Raw genomic sequence first — 15,330 nt, forward strand, 5'->3', positions numbered from 1 at the left:
CATAGGTCTCTTTGAATTGTTGGTTTCAAGTTCTTTGGGTAAATACCCAGTAGTGGAGTAGCAGCATCATATGGTGTTTCTATTTTTAATTTTTTGAGAAATCTCCTTCCTGTTTCTATAGTGGCTGTACCAGCTTGCATTCCCACCAGCAGTGTATGAGGGTTCCCTTTTCTCCACACCCTCTCCAACATTTGTTGTTTTTTGTCTTGTTAATTATAGCCATTCTGATGGGTGTGAGGTGATATCTCATTGTAGTTTTGATTTGTGTTTCCCTAATAATTAGTGATGTTGAACATCTTTTCAGCCTATTGGCCATCTGTATATCTTCTTTGGAAAAATGTCTGTTCATATCCTCTCAAAGGGCAGAATTTTGTGTGATACATCTGGTCATATACTTTTATGGAAGGAGAAATGGTTCAAGGTAAGAATGGTTCAAGGTCGTAGGCAGTGGTGAGTGGCTTGACCGGTTGGTTAGAGGCCTGGCAGGGGAAAGATTGGAAGGCTGGGGACACAGAGGTCTGGGAAAGAGGCATGTGGATGGACCTATGGGAGTGGCTGCGAAGTGTACCCTGTAGGTACCAGAGAACATTTCATTTCTCTGTTCCAACCAGCTCACCCCGACGCTGCACGCGGGAAGTATTATTCCTGAATTTAACTCCTCGCTCATTTCCTGAGCTTGTTTCTGTTTTGGCTTACACCTCCTTAGAGCAGGGAGATCATTATTTTGGGTCTGAGTGTGGTGAGAAAACCCCAAACCTCCCTTCCTGTGGGCTGGGGTAGTGCTCCGACGATTGTACCACAACTAATGACTTTTTTCTGATCTATTGGTTTGAATGCTAAGGTTTACACATACTGTTGACAAGAATTGCTGCGTGTGCTATAATTAATCTTTAGCTGTGAAATCGGAATCTTCAATCCAGGAAACACGTCCAGAGACGGCCAGGAGCACATTGCATTTAGACTGTCTGCAGTAGAATATCTTCTCCTTCCTGAGTAAGAGACTTGAGTCGGTGCTTGGTGCTGTCTTTAGCTAGGTTAGGTACTTGGCTGTCTTTCCAGCTCTCAATAACCTGCCTGCTTAGAGAACACACCTCTACTCATGGGGACGTTGTCCCGGAAGCCAGGTTTGTCCTACCTGCCGCTCTGGCCAGTTGATTGAACCAAGCATGGGCACCTGACCTGAGCTGAACAAACCATATTTTGTCTCCTGGAAACCTTGAATTGAGAATATGACCCATTCAGTCTGGGCTGGTCTTTTGAAGAGAGAGGACAGAGTCTCTGGAGCTGGGACATGTTCACCTGCTCACATGCGCACAGAAAAGCATCAGAGGCTGGTCTTTAGAGGGAAAAGAAAAGCCGATTTCCAGAGAACTTTCTTCTTCTGGGCTTCCATCCTTCCCTGATCCCACCTTCTTTTTGCCTCCGGAGATACTCCTATATCTTTATAAACCGCCTCCCCCCCGCCCCCACGCTGAAAGCCAACTTGAATTATTTTCTGTTACTTAAAATCAAACAGACTTAACTAACACAGGCCCTTTTGCCTGAACGTATTTTTGGTGCCTGCCTGTGGCTACACAACTTTTTCTTCCTTCCCTCCCTCCTTCCCTCTCTCTCTCTTTTCCTTTTAATTCTTTTCTCCAAGACTGCGTTATGATTGTATATTCAGGCTACAGAGAATCCCTGTTCTAACCTGAAGCCATTTTCTTGCCAAGAATCCCGTAGCTACTAACCCTCAGCTTTGATGGGTAAATTAAGCTGAAGGATGTACCTCCCAGAACATAGCTCACAATCTAGTACCTGAAGAAAATAAGCAAAGTCGTTGTTCTTCCCTAAAGGCAGCCTCCTCTTAGAAAGTACGTGTGTCTAGTTCCATTTGCGTGATCGTCAACAGCTCCTTTCACTGGGGAGGGAATGACAAGCACCAGAAGAAAAGAGGAAACAAGAGGGTGTTGTGGTCTTTTACGTGAGTTTCTTCATCCTTCAAGATTGTTTACTGTAGAAGAGAGACTTGACAGCCCCTCCACCTGTCAGTCAAGGAGAGTGAAACTGCAATGCGTTTGTTTAAATACACTTGATAAATCTCTACTCAAATTCAAATACTCTTTCTTGTCGTGGCAAAGCAACAAAAACCTGGATAGAGCACAAATTTTCAGAAATAGGAGAATGGTTGGATAAAATCTGAGATACCCACACTTTAGAAAGTTGAGTAGCTATTAAAAAGAATGAGTTTGAGTGACATGTATTATAGTATGAGCTCTATCTAGGGCAAAGGCTGCTCGTTATCCCTCTCCCTCCCAATAAGTCTACCTCTTTCCATGATTTTTAGCTGGGACATAGCTGAGAGGGAGAAAGACTACATTTCCCAGCTTCCCTCGCAGCAAGCTGTAGCCATGTGACCAGGTCCTGGCTGTTGAGATATGAGGGGCAGTGTGTTGTGTTCTGAAAAAGAGGGGGAGAAATGTCCTTTCTCCCTCTTTCCTCCATCTTATTTCCTGGAATGTGGCTGTGATGGAAAACTAACTTAAGCCATGTGGATGAGGGGTGCTGCCTGGGAGGGTGGGCAACAAGATAGAAAATGGAGCAGAGTTCCAGAAGGCCCTGGATTACTACCTATAGACTGTTAGGTCAGATAGAAAGAAAATTCTGTCTTCTTAATTTAGATCTGTTGTTTGCAGCCAGACTTATAGCCCAATTAATATCTTTTCTAAGTAGGAAAAGAAATATGGTTGTAGAGTATGTGTATAGTATGATTTCATTTAAAAATATCTGTGAAAGAAAGAATCTGCTTTACACATACGCATGTATACTTACAAATGTTTAAATGATCATGAGGAAATGTGGGAAAGTATATGGCCAAGTTTTTAACTTTGATTTTCTAAGAGGCGGGGTGAGGAGAAAGTATTCATACGTTAAACATTTTTTTTTAACTTACAACAATTAAATTTTTTTTTTAATTTATAGAGAAAAATTATTTCAGGTCTTCCTGAAATAGGAGTAGCTAATGTGAAGGTGCTTCTTTAAGCCACACAGTTGAAGGCTTTTGGGGTAAAATTCTGGAGCAGAGCCCCAGCCTGCTGTTCTGCCGTGCAGGGCACGCTCTCTGCCTGTGAGAGTTATGTTTGTGGGGTCACTCTCACAAAGTTTTTTCCAGATAGAGGTCCTGCTGGCTCTTTTATGTGGTTGGGTAAATGCTATTGGGGAAGACTGATGATTTTATGTTAAAAAAGGAGGAATTGTTGCGTTTTGCACAAAATTGTCTATTGATTTGCTTCCGTTGTGGAGGAATTGTGGGAAGAGGGGGACAGAATGAGTGAAGTGAAATAATGAAGCTGTGGAAAGATAGCTCCCTAGTGACAAGTGACCATCTGACCATGTGGCCAAAGCTCAGGGTGACAAGGGGCGTCAGGTAGCCCTGAGTTTACTGCCCGCAATGAATACAACAACGTCACTCACAGGGTATAGCGAGATTCACGCATTTGTTGATATGGCCGCAGTTGGAAATGAAAATTTGGAAATCATGGGCTTCAGAGTCAGAAAACAGCAGCAAAAGCTTTCAAAAGCCTTTTCTAAGCATTTGCTCAGAATATGTATATTCTTTTGTGCTCCACCATACCTCCCCATTTCTCTGAGGAAAAAAATGAATGCCACAAAGCCATAGTTTGACAAAGGTTAAAACCGCACTATCCATTGAGCATAGGAGCTAATTAAATTTTTCCACTTGTCCAAGGAAAGGGAAACCAATGGCTTCCTTTGGTTTTCCATCCTTTGGTCAAGTGGAAAAACAAACCACTGTGAAGGGCAGGGTACGACACGTACACGTTTAGGAAGGCATCCTTTCCAGGGCCGAAATGAAGACTTTCAAAAAGGACTAAATAAATTCGATATGCAGTCCTTAATTTGACAAATGTGGAGGTGGTCTGGCATAGTAGAAAGAACATGGAATTTAGAATCAGTTGAATAGGGTTCAAATCCTTGATTTTCCACTTATATCAGTTTAATAGGATATTAAAATAAAAATTTTGGGGTATCAGTTTTGGCTAGGACTTCAAGACCATGATATTAACTTACATTACAAAGTGAGGTATGAGACCACCATGCAGGAATTGCAAGGAACTGTTCAAAACCAGTTTTGGGTCTCTTATCCCCTCAGCCATCAGGAGTATAAAAGGATTGAATAGAGATTGGAAGAAGAATTTTGTTGAAAAGGTGGAACATTTTTCTTTTACCTCAAGCCTAGGGAGAAGGTCTCCAGTGGAACCACCAGTGAATTTGACATGTGTCTCAATGGATTGATATCTGAGTCATGCCCGAGACTCAGAAAGGCAAGAGACTGCTGTTGCTTCACTTTGCTGAGAGAGGAGTGAAAAGATGTTGCTGCAAAGGGGATGACTTTCACTCCCCAAGTTGGTTGGGGCAAAGAATATATGTTTCCTTTTGACCAGACATTGCCCATGAGTGTGAGAAAACTGATGAGGGTTGTCTTAGATACCAACCAGGAAGGCTGCCTGGAAGGCAAGGTGAACCCAGTGGAGAGTGCTGTTGGGTACTGCTGGGCTCAGTTTTATGGGAGAAAACCCACTGTTGGGAGGGGTCCCTGAAGAACCCACAAAAGGGCCTCTCAAAACAAAGAGTCAGTTGTGTACACCTGCTAATGGGAGGAAGCACTGGTGTCAACTGCACTAATGGTGGCAGGTGGGGCATGATTCTAAAGAAGGCTCACAGGACCCCAAATGTCAGTGCTTACAAATCTGGTTTGTTGCAGGAGAAGGTAAAATATAGCATCAGCATTAAAGCAAGGACATATCTCTCAGCCAAAGACTGCCTCACAGCAAGGGGTCAGAGACCAGGTGCAAGCTCCTGCTGTCTTCCTTCTGAGGTCTGTGCCAGGATGCACTGGCTCTCTCAGAGCAGGAACCACTGGCGTGTGCACAGAACACTTAGGAACCAGGGAGCTCAACGTAGAGTCATGGCCAAGATTTCTCATACTCTGCTGGTCATGTAGGTATATCTTTGGTATGCAACCAGCCCCGGTATGCACTGGCCGAGACTTTTGGGGGGATCTCACCAAGACCATGTGCAAATCATCAACCTTGCTCTTATCAATAAGCAATGCTGACAGGCTGGTACAAACCATCTCTAAACTCCTCAGACATGGTTATAAAGCGACACTATTCATCATGCCTTGACCAGGAGTCAAGGCCATGCTGGCACATTTCTTATTTGAGTAAAATAGCTCAGGCGTAGTCCAGGCTTGCTGGAATTGACCTTTGTAGTGCACCGAGTCATGATGGTATCTGTCCAGTAAGTCAGGTCTGCCCCTTACTTCTTGCTCTGGAAGCCTAGAAGAGGTGAACGCAGCCTCGGGGATGGAGGAGGAAAATGGAAGCTCGAGGTGGAGAAATAGTAAAAGAGTTGACCACATCTATTTCCTTCTCGAAGCATGTCTGACAGAAAAAAGATTTACTTTTAACTGGAGTTGAATCTTGTGACTATTACATAGGACTAGATATTTTAATTATTGAACTGAGACTGCTTTCATGACTACAAGTGACTGGAAAACTTTTTTTTATTGATGATGACTGACCATAAAACTGTGAGAGTTGCCTTAAATTTCATCTAGCAGGCTGGGGAAAAATCAGGCCCACAGAATGGGTTTGAATAGGTAGGAGGAGAAAACGATTGAGCCATTTGTTGATTATATCACACGAGTTTGATTCTTTTAATATATTGCTTATGTGAGAACATCAAAGGTAAGATTGGACAAGCGCTAAGGAACATCTAAGAAAAATTAGAGATGTTAAACAAGTAAGTAGGTAGACAGTAACTCTCCCTTTCCCGCCCCAAACCTAACTAGAAACAAGCGCTGGAATCTTTTTGCTTTCTTAATACAGCAAGACGTTTACATACATCATTTGGCCTTGTGCTGAAGGAAGTGGGATTAAGATACCAGTTTCATGAGTTTAAGAGCTGGTTTGCAGGACTAAGAGCTACCTTGAACAGCTGGGAAGGTGGCAGGGTTGACGTGGGACACATGCTCTTCTGGGTCATTAAGGCATGTGACCAGAAGCAAAATGGCAGCTCCTTTTCTCCACCCCCCCTGGCAGTTTGTTTGGGGCGGTGCGACTGGGTTCTGGCCACTTGAGCAGGGCAGAAGTGGTCTAAGCCACTTGTAGACCTTGCTCTTAAAAGTCAGGTGCACTCCCCAGATTCCTCTTTCTCTGCTACTGTGATGCTTCAAGGTCATGTTTTCTAGATGGAGGCAAGACAGACGAAGTTCTCCTGACTTCTACGGGGCTTTGTGTGAGCAAGTGCAGCCATAGCAATGTTGGGTTAAATTGTAGGTTAAACTGCCCTAACAGATGGGAAAGAACTAGGAAGAAAGGAAGGAGCGAGAACGTGAAGCAGTTTCCACAAACAAAGGTCTAAAGGTGGAATCTATACTTCTTTTTGATCAATATTTGTTGAAGAGAACAAGGAATAGGGAAAGAAAGAACAAATGACATTAAATAATTCTGCCTTGTGGTTGTGTTAAAAAAACTTTTAAAAAGGAATAACGTATGTACAGATGTGTACAAAAATCATAGAGTTTTTACAAACAGAATGTGTCCGTGTAACTAGCACATGAATTTTAAAAAACACAAACCCAGAGTATTAGCAGGATCCCAGAAGTTGTCTTCACGGCCTCTTTCAGTCACAAGCGCACGGGAGTCCCCACCACCCTGACGTCTAAAGCTGGCCCTGCACCTTGACCTCTGCTTGACCATGTGGTTAAAAAAGGATCTCACTTCCCAGTCCGCTCGAGTTTCCATATTTTACCCAGAAACTCTGGCTTCTTGACGCTTCTTAACCTTCCAGTTTTCATAACTCGTAGAATAAAAATAAGACAATGAGGAATTGAATGAAACAATTATCCAACTGATTTTAATTCTTAGTGGATTTTATTTTCTTTGAATAAATATTATACATTTTTATATGCCCATAAAAATGTATAAAATTAGTTATATATATTACCGAAAACGACATCTTATTACATTTTTAAAGGTAGAGATTTTACAAGGCAAATTGTATGGTCATAATCCAATACAATTAAAAAATAATACTGGAAAGTAACCAAAATGTTGCTACATGGAGAATAAGAATAAGTGGAAAACACTTGGTACAATCAAAAAATCAAAACTGAATTTACAATCTATTTAAAAGCAATGGAAATAATGCTTTTACTAAAATCTCAAGTCACTGCAAAAGGTATTTTCATAGAGAAATTCACAACCTTAAATATCTTCATTATTAGAGAAGAAAAACTAAAAGTAAACATATTACCAATCTTAAAAAAAAATTAAAAAAATACAATAAAGCAAAATAAACCAGGAAGTGAAGATTATCATATTTCGTTGATTCTAAGGCCCACTTTATTTTTTCTTTGGACATCTCTGAAATAAGAATGTGTCCTTAATTTCTGTTGACCATGTAGCAGTGTGACCTCGGTGCATGTAAGAACTCGGCTGTTCTTCCTGGTGTCGTGATTGAAATCCCTTGGCGTGTCAGTCAAAAGACCATTTAAGCACTATTTGAGGAAGGGACGTGAGTACTGACTGGTGTCTGAAATATTTTGAATGACATTTCCAGTAAGAAAGAACCAGCATTGTAACTTGCCGAACAAGTATCAGCAATTTGGAAGAACATCTTGGAAACAATGGTGGGATATTCTTTTAAGAAATGCTGTGTCACCAGCACAGAGGACAATGTGTGGAACAACTGGAACACTGATGACTGACTTGACAGTGATGTCAAAGCACTGGACTCTCAACGAGAAGACATTTTAGAAACACCATCTGCACTTTTATACTTTCCTTTTATGGATGCACAAGAGAAATACGATTAAAATTTGCGCCTAAATAAATCTAAAAGAGCTCTTCCAATGAGTACAACATAAGCATTCTAAGTGATAGGAAGGCTTTATGTCCCAGATTATGTGAAGTTATTTTATTTCTCATTGGTATCCAAAATAATGATGAAATGTGGTAACACAGCCAAAAGCTAAAGTTAATGAAATAGAAAACCAAAAGACTAGAATATATAAATAAATATAAAACTAGATTTTTGAAAAGATTAATAATGTATACATAAACTTTTCCTGAGCCTGATTAAAAAAAAAGTGTGAGAGCAAAAATATACAAGATGAGGAGTAAGAAAAGAGACAGAGCTACAGAGACTGCAGAATAAAACAAGAAGAAAATATGATGTGCAACTGGTCGGCAACCTACCTGAAAATCAAGAACTGGGGTTGGCAAACTTTTTCTGTAGAGGCCAGGTAGTAAACACATTTAGGCTTTGTGAGCCGAGAGGCAAATTGAGGATATTATGTTGGTATTTAAATAACCATTTAAAATTTAACCATTAAAAAATATATAAAGCATTCTTAGCTCAATGGTTGTAGAAAAATAGATGGTGGGCCAGACTAGGTTCAGGAGCCATTGCTCACTGACTTGATAATTTCTTCTTGGTGGATAATTTGAACAGAACAATTACTGTGGAAGAAATTAGAAAAGCACCGAAAGATCTGCTTATATATAACAGACACCGGGATCCGATTTCACAGTTGGAGAATATTTAACCCTTAAAGAACAAATAATGCCAAGGTTATTTCAGATCATAGAAAACCCTTACACATCATGGAAAGAGATGGAAATCTCCCAGATTCATTTAATGAAGTCAGCATAATGTTAATATCAAACTTAGTTGTTGCGCAAACAGTATACAAAACATATTGACCAACATTACTTATGGATATAGGTGCAGAAGTTAAAAATGAATTATTAGCTAAAGAATACAGCAAAGTATCAAATGCATGGCATATTACAACCAAGTAGAAAATTTGTCAACATAATTTATCATGGCAACAAATTAAGAGAAAAGCTACATGATCAGAGCAACAAATGCTGAAAAGGCATTTGATAAACAAAAACAAAAACAAAAACAAAACCCAGGAGTTATTCCTACCAAAAAACTCTAAAAGGCAATAAAAGAAATCTATGTAAACATGATTGACTATTTTTGAAAACAAAATAGGAAACATCACTGTAAATCCTGAAATGATAAATTCAAGTCACTGAAATTCAGAAACGAGATGCCAACTATTACTTTTCCTGTTCAATACTATTCTGGAGGTTCTACTGAAGGTGCTAAGACAAAATACTACTAAAATAATAAGCATAAGCATTGAAGAAAAAAGAGCTAAACTGATCGTGTGATTCTACCCCTAGAAAAAACAAGAAACTCTAGTTTCAAAATTTTCTAGAATGAATAAAGGAATTTGGTAACGTTGCACACAAGCTTTTCTTTATTCTAGAAATAAGAGCCTAGAAATGGAAACGGGAAAATATTCCATTTACAACGCCAACAAAAATCTTAAAATATGGATCAGAAAACTACAGAATGGATTTGAAGTGAAAGATAATGAGATGGAAGGGTGTAAATCAACATCTGGATAAATGGAAAAGCTTATCATGTTCTCCATGGAAGAGGTAATATCATATAAAATCGATGACATCACTATTAACATATCAATGAGATTCCAATTAGATTTCCATCAGGGCTTTTGGGGGGATAATTAATTATGATGATAAATTTCATACAGAGGAAAAAAATGCCTATGAACAGCCAGCGAAAGTGTAAAAAGAAGCATGGGGAGGCAGTATCTGCTTTACTAGGTATGAAAACGCTAAAAAACTGCCATAATGAATCAGTATGTTACAGGCATAGGGGAAGCTATATAGATCGGAACACAGATGGACAATTCCGAAATAGATCCCATTTTATATGTGAAAACGTGGTATTTTGACTTAGTGGAAGAAGAATCATTTATTTAATAAATAATGTGAGCACAACAGGCTGTCCATCTGGAAGAAAATTAAAGAGGACTCGTACCCAGTATCACGCATAAAAATAAATTTCAGATAGATTAAAGGAATGAGACTTGTAAGGATCTCTTTAAACTGCTAGATCTCGTATTTTGAAACTACTTTGGTGACCACGTCTTGAGCCATGCTGTCCAAAATCCTCACAGGATGAAGGAGAAGCTGGAAGGACAGAAGTCATGGCCAGCCTAATGTGCCTAGCTGTAAGAAAGCTGGGAAGCAAAGGTTTAAACAGAATGAAGAAAGACAAGGAGAACGGATATGGGACAGGTGACTGGGGGTGTCTGTGAAGGAAAGCCAGTTGAAGAGAAAGAGAGAGTTTCTGTGGGTGCATTTTGTTGTGGGCTGGGGTCAGTTGCTGTTGCTCCAAGACGGGATGGCTTCCCCTTGCTGTGCTTAGCTTTGGCAGCTGGCCAGGCCTGCACCGTGCTGCTGCAGCTGCCCCCAGAAGAACAGGAAGACTGACTTCTATTTCAGGTACTGAGGGGGAAGAGTCCAAATTTCATGTCTAGGAACCCCCCAAACTTTCTAGGACAGCTCTCTCACAGGAAGGAAAAGAAATATAATTACTGCTGCCTCTTTCTTCATACTTAAGAATTTTGAAAAAAGAAAAAAAGAAAGAAGAAAGCCAGAAAACTGAGCAGAAGGCTGACTCCTTTCTTCACTCACTATTTTTTTTCATGATGAAGAGTGGCCCTTAGCTAACATGTGTGCTCATCTTCCTCTATTTTGTATGTGGGACGCCACCACAGCATGGCTTGATGAGTGGTGTAGGTCCGTGCCTGGGATCTGAACCCGCAAACCTGGGCTGCTGAAGTGGAATGCACTGAATTTAACCACTACGCCACTGGGCTGGCCCCTCTTTACTCACTTTTGAGGGACACCAGAGACAGGTGTGGGGGTCATTAACCATTTCCCCAGCAGCCTTCAGAGGAGGACCCTTGGGTGGGGGTGCTTGGAAGCAAGCAGTTAACCCCTGGGATGGTTGCTGTTGAGAGAGGTCCTGTTCGTGGATTTTCTGGCATCTGGTCCTGAGAGAGAGCCAGGCCCAGGTTTCACCTGAAAGAAGCAGTGGGCATGGGGAGGAGAGAAGACGAGAGGCTGTCTGAGCCACAGAGACCAGGAAAGATCCATCCACTGCCCTCTCGGGCCTGGGGGCTTCTGGGAGAACAGCTGACCTGAACCAGAGAGCCAGAGGGAGCAAAGGAGCGCTCCGCCATGCTGGTCAGGATGTGAAGGACACTTGAGCTTAGACCTCACTGTGGCCACAGAATCATCTGGAGGGCTGGGAGGTGCTGAGAGGATAGTTAGCTCCCCAGTTGCCAGATAACCCTACCCCAGGCTAGAGAGAGGTTTATTTAAGGGCTGGAAGTGAGGACAGAGACGAAGCACGTCCAGAACTTCAAGGCTGGTGTAGGGTTCTTTGGCAGAGCCAGGGCCTGGGTGGGCCCGGTGTCCCTGGATAGTGACCAGGAGGCACGGCACTGATAGGATGGCCCCTCATCTCTAGCTCTCATCAGCCACGCCGCTTCCCAAGAATGAAGTGGTCAGGGCTGACCATCCCTCAGGAATGGTGTCTGGTGTGTGGCTTTGGGGTCAGGCAGACCTGGACTTAAATCCTAAATGATCCACTCACTGGCTGTCTGATCTCGGGCAGGTGGCCAAGCCCTCTGAGCCTCAGTGTTCTTGCTGTTGGTGGGGGGTGGGCTTCCACAGGAATGCGTTAGGAAGCACTCAGCACAATCTGGCACAAAGTAGGCACTTAATCATGCAGATTTTCTTCATTCTCTCAGAGGAACAAGGGTGGCCTTCCATGGCATCCTGGAGGTCCATTTTCCTAGGGTCAGGCTCCTCTGGCCTTGCCTCAGGCGGGTGGCTGAGGGTGGCTTAGGGAGCTCTACCTCAAGGTACGTTGTTACCCGCTGCTTTATCTACTTCTTTACTGTTGTGCCCTTTGCCTAGAATAGCGCCTGGCACACAGTAGGTGCCCAATAAAATTGTTCAATAAGTGGATCTCTTTTATCCTTAGACTACTTTGAGTGAAACCCTAAAAGTTCCATTAATTTTTTATCTGGATAATTATTGTCACCTGGAGATCCACCTGCCTTTTTCAGTTTATAGTTTTCCACAAAGAGCTGCCACATTCTAGGGTCGGTACCAGGTCTCAGACCTCATATCACGTTATGTGGATTAATGCGTACTCAACTCAAATCCCACATTAAAAAAAAATATTTTGCTGTAAAATAAGAGAAAGATTTCTGTGTGAGGCTTTAGAAATTATTGGCTACTGGAAACTTACTTAATTGACAATTTGCTGGGATTTCTTGGCAATCATCACGCTGCTCAAGAGTTTTTACAAGGTGAGCAAATCTAACTTGCAAATGGTTTTCAGAGGTAATGGAATTTTTATGAATACAAAACTGAACAGTTAATGAGGTTAAAATAATGTTGTATTTTGGCAATAAACATTTATTAATTTATATTTTGCTGGTTTCTTTTCACATTTGGGAGTCAATGATTTCATATTCTGGCCTCAAACGTTTTTGTAGGTCACTGAAGAACTCACATGCCGTGGGCACTGGGCCTAGAGTGTCTGATGGGGAAAATAGTCCATATGGATGTAGAGTTGGCACGTTCGTAATTTATTTTTCTGTAGAGTGGGTCTCAGTGCTCTCTCAGGAGAGGGAAACGACTTCTAAGGAGACTGTCTTCTAGCTCCGGCCTTGGCCTCTTCTCCATTCAGCCCTAATTCTCCTTTTAGTGTCTTACCCTTTACCTACCTCCTTTTGGTTTTCACACTCTGCATTGAAACCTGCCAATTACATCACCCTCCTTCAAGGTCACCATTCCTGGCTAATCAGGCCATTCATCTGCATTATTAAATTCTTGCAAAGATGAGCTGAGTCCTTCATTTTTGTATTCCCTTCAAAAGGAAGGTTAGCAAATATGAGTTGAAGGTAAGAAATAGTGGATGAATTCCCTTCCCAGGCACGTGGCTGTCTACACTGGCCTTCTGGGGAAGATGCACGTGTCTGAAAATCCCCTCAGTGTCTCTCCTGCTCATTCTGGCAATAGCATCCAGTCTTATCCCTACACAGAGAGTGGACAACGGAAGGAGGGGGAAGGAATGGAGAGCGAATATCTGAGAGCTGACTATCCAACTGTCTTGTTAGACTTGCTCCTTATACTGTGGTCTGAGGATAAGTAGCCTCTGTACCACCTGGGGTTGTTTGAAATGCAGAACCTCAGGCTCCACCCCCAGACCTGCTGAGTCAGAAGCTGCATTTTAACAAAGCCTCTCGGTAAATTTGTGTGGACATTGTACCACACCTTACCACCTGGATGTCCCTTAGGTACCCAACGCCCACCGGTCTGAATCTAACCCCATCATACGCCCCCACAACTTGTCCCACTTCTGAGGTTCCTCTTCCTCTGGGTTTCTGAGGTGCCTTAAATATAATTTCATCCTAGGACTTGTTTGTTGTTTATTCTGTTATATTTTTACTGTTTCTCTCAACTAGATTACAAGCTTCTTGAAGACAGGAGTTATGTTCGCTCATTTTCTATCACCAGCAGCTTTCGCTGAGCCTGAAACAAGTGTTGGCTTCTCTAGACCTCACTTTCCTCAGCTGTAAAGTGCAGGGGCTGGTCTTCATCTCGAAGACTCCTCCCAACCTTGACGTTCAGTGATTCTGTGAAATATCTGGAAGAATCAGAACTGCAAGGTTGAGAAGCACCTTGGAGGTCACCTAACTCAACAACTTCCTCCTGCCATCTTGCCCCAGGATACCCTTGCAAAAGCGTAAGCCCCTTTAGCCACATGCACATCAAATGGCGGTCCAACTTAAGCATAGACATCTCTAGCGACAGGGAATTTAAGACCTCTGCAGTCGGTATATTCCATTTTAGAAGACTCTACATTTTTGAAATTTATTCTTATGTTTTTGAGGCTTCATAGTTAAATTGAAAGAATGGATGTTTGAATAAGATAGAACTGGTCTCCAGTTGCACAAGAGCCACTAATTAACTGTGTGAGTTGGATAGACTCTAAGATGACCCCGTGACCCCTGCTTCCTGGTGCTCATGCCTTTGTGTAATTCTCTTCCCTTGAGTGTAGGTGAGTCCTGAGACTTACTTCTAACCAATAGAATATGGTGAAGGTAATGGGTTGTCACTCCTCTGATTACATTACACTATGTGGCAAAGATGATGTCACTCCTATAATTATGTTATGTCATATAAGACTCCATGTCCCTAGCAGACGGCCTTGCTAGCTCCAGTGCTGGCTTTGAAGAAGCAAGCTAGCATGGATTTTATAGCCACAAGGAGAGAAATTCTGCCATCAACCTGAGGGAGCTTGCAAGTGGGACCTTCTCCAGCCAAGCCTCCAGATGAGAACTCACCTCTGATGGACCCTTTGATTTCAGCTTTGCAAAGGACCCAGCCAAGCCATTCCTGGCCTCCTGATTCTTAGAAACTGCACAGTAATAAATGTGTGTTGCTTAAGCTGAAATTTGTGTTTCAAGAAGTGTAGAAGGGAAGGTGGCATCATGGTGGTAGTGGCGAGGTGGGAGTGTGTCAATTACATGAATTTATGTGCAACTAACAGAAAACCCAACAACTAACAATGGATTAAATAATAAAAACATTTAATATCTCATGTAACTGGAAACCAGTCTTTAGGCTTTGTTAAGAAAGTGTTTTGGTGGTGTCATCAAGGACTTAGGTCCCCTCCATCTTTCTTCTCTGCTGTCTTCAGTGTGTGTCTTTGTCCTTCAGTTAGCCTCCTCTTGGTTGCAAGATGGCCACAGTAGCCCTAGGCATCACCAAGCCCAGAGGTGGAAGAGACACCTTTCTTTTCTTCTCATATATCTTTGCTTTTAAGATCTCAAAAGCTTTCCCCACCCTCCCATTCCCATCCATTCATATGTCATCCATCAGAACTGGGTTACATGCCACCCCGAAAACAACCAATGGGAAAGAGAAGAGATCAGCATGTTGGGACTGATGAATGAAGATTCTCTGGGTGGAGAAGAACCAAGTCTCCTCTAAAGCACAAGGCCCCCTAAGCCTTGAATTAACTCAGGGTTCTGTTAGTGTCGAAGACAGGTAGGCTTTCCAACCAACCAATATCATCTGCTGTAGGGTGGGTGATGCCTGTGGGTGCTCAGACCTGGCTCTGTTTCAAATCAAAGTCTGTAAGTGGCTACCATCTACGAAATGTGGACTCCCCCTTCACAACTTCTCAAGCACTTTGAAGGGCAGTTTTGTGTTTTCTTGGGGAGAAAGTTATTCTGGATGTACTATATTTCATCAAACCGAAGAAACCATAGTGTATGAGATTCACCATTACTTTATTAACCTCTAAGACAAAAGTTATTTTAAACTCTGACATAATGTCTCAGCAGTGGTT

The sequence above is a fragment of the Equus przewalskii genome, chromosome 15, assembly GCF_037783145.1.
Source record: "Equus przewalskii isolate Varuska chromosome 15, EquPr2, whole genome shotgun sequence".
Classification (NCBI taxonomy): Eukaryota; Metazoa; Chordata; class Mammalia; order Perissodactyla; family Equidae; genus Equus; species Equus przewalskii.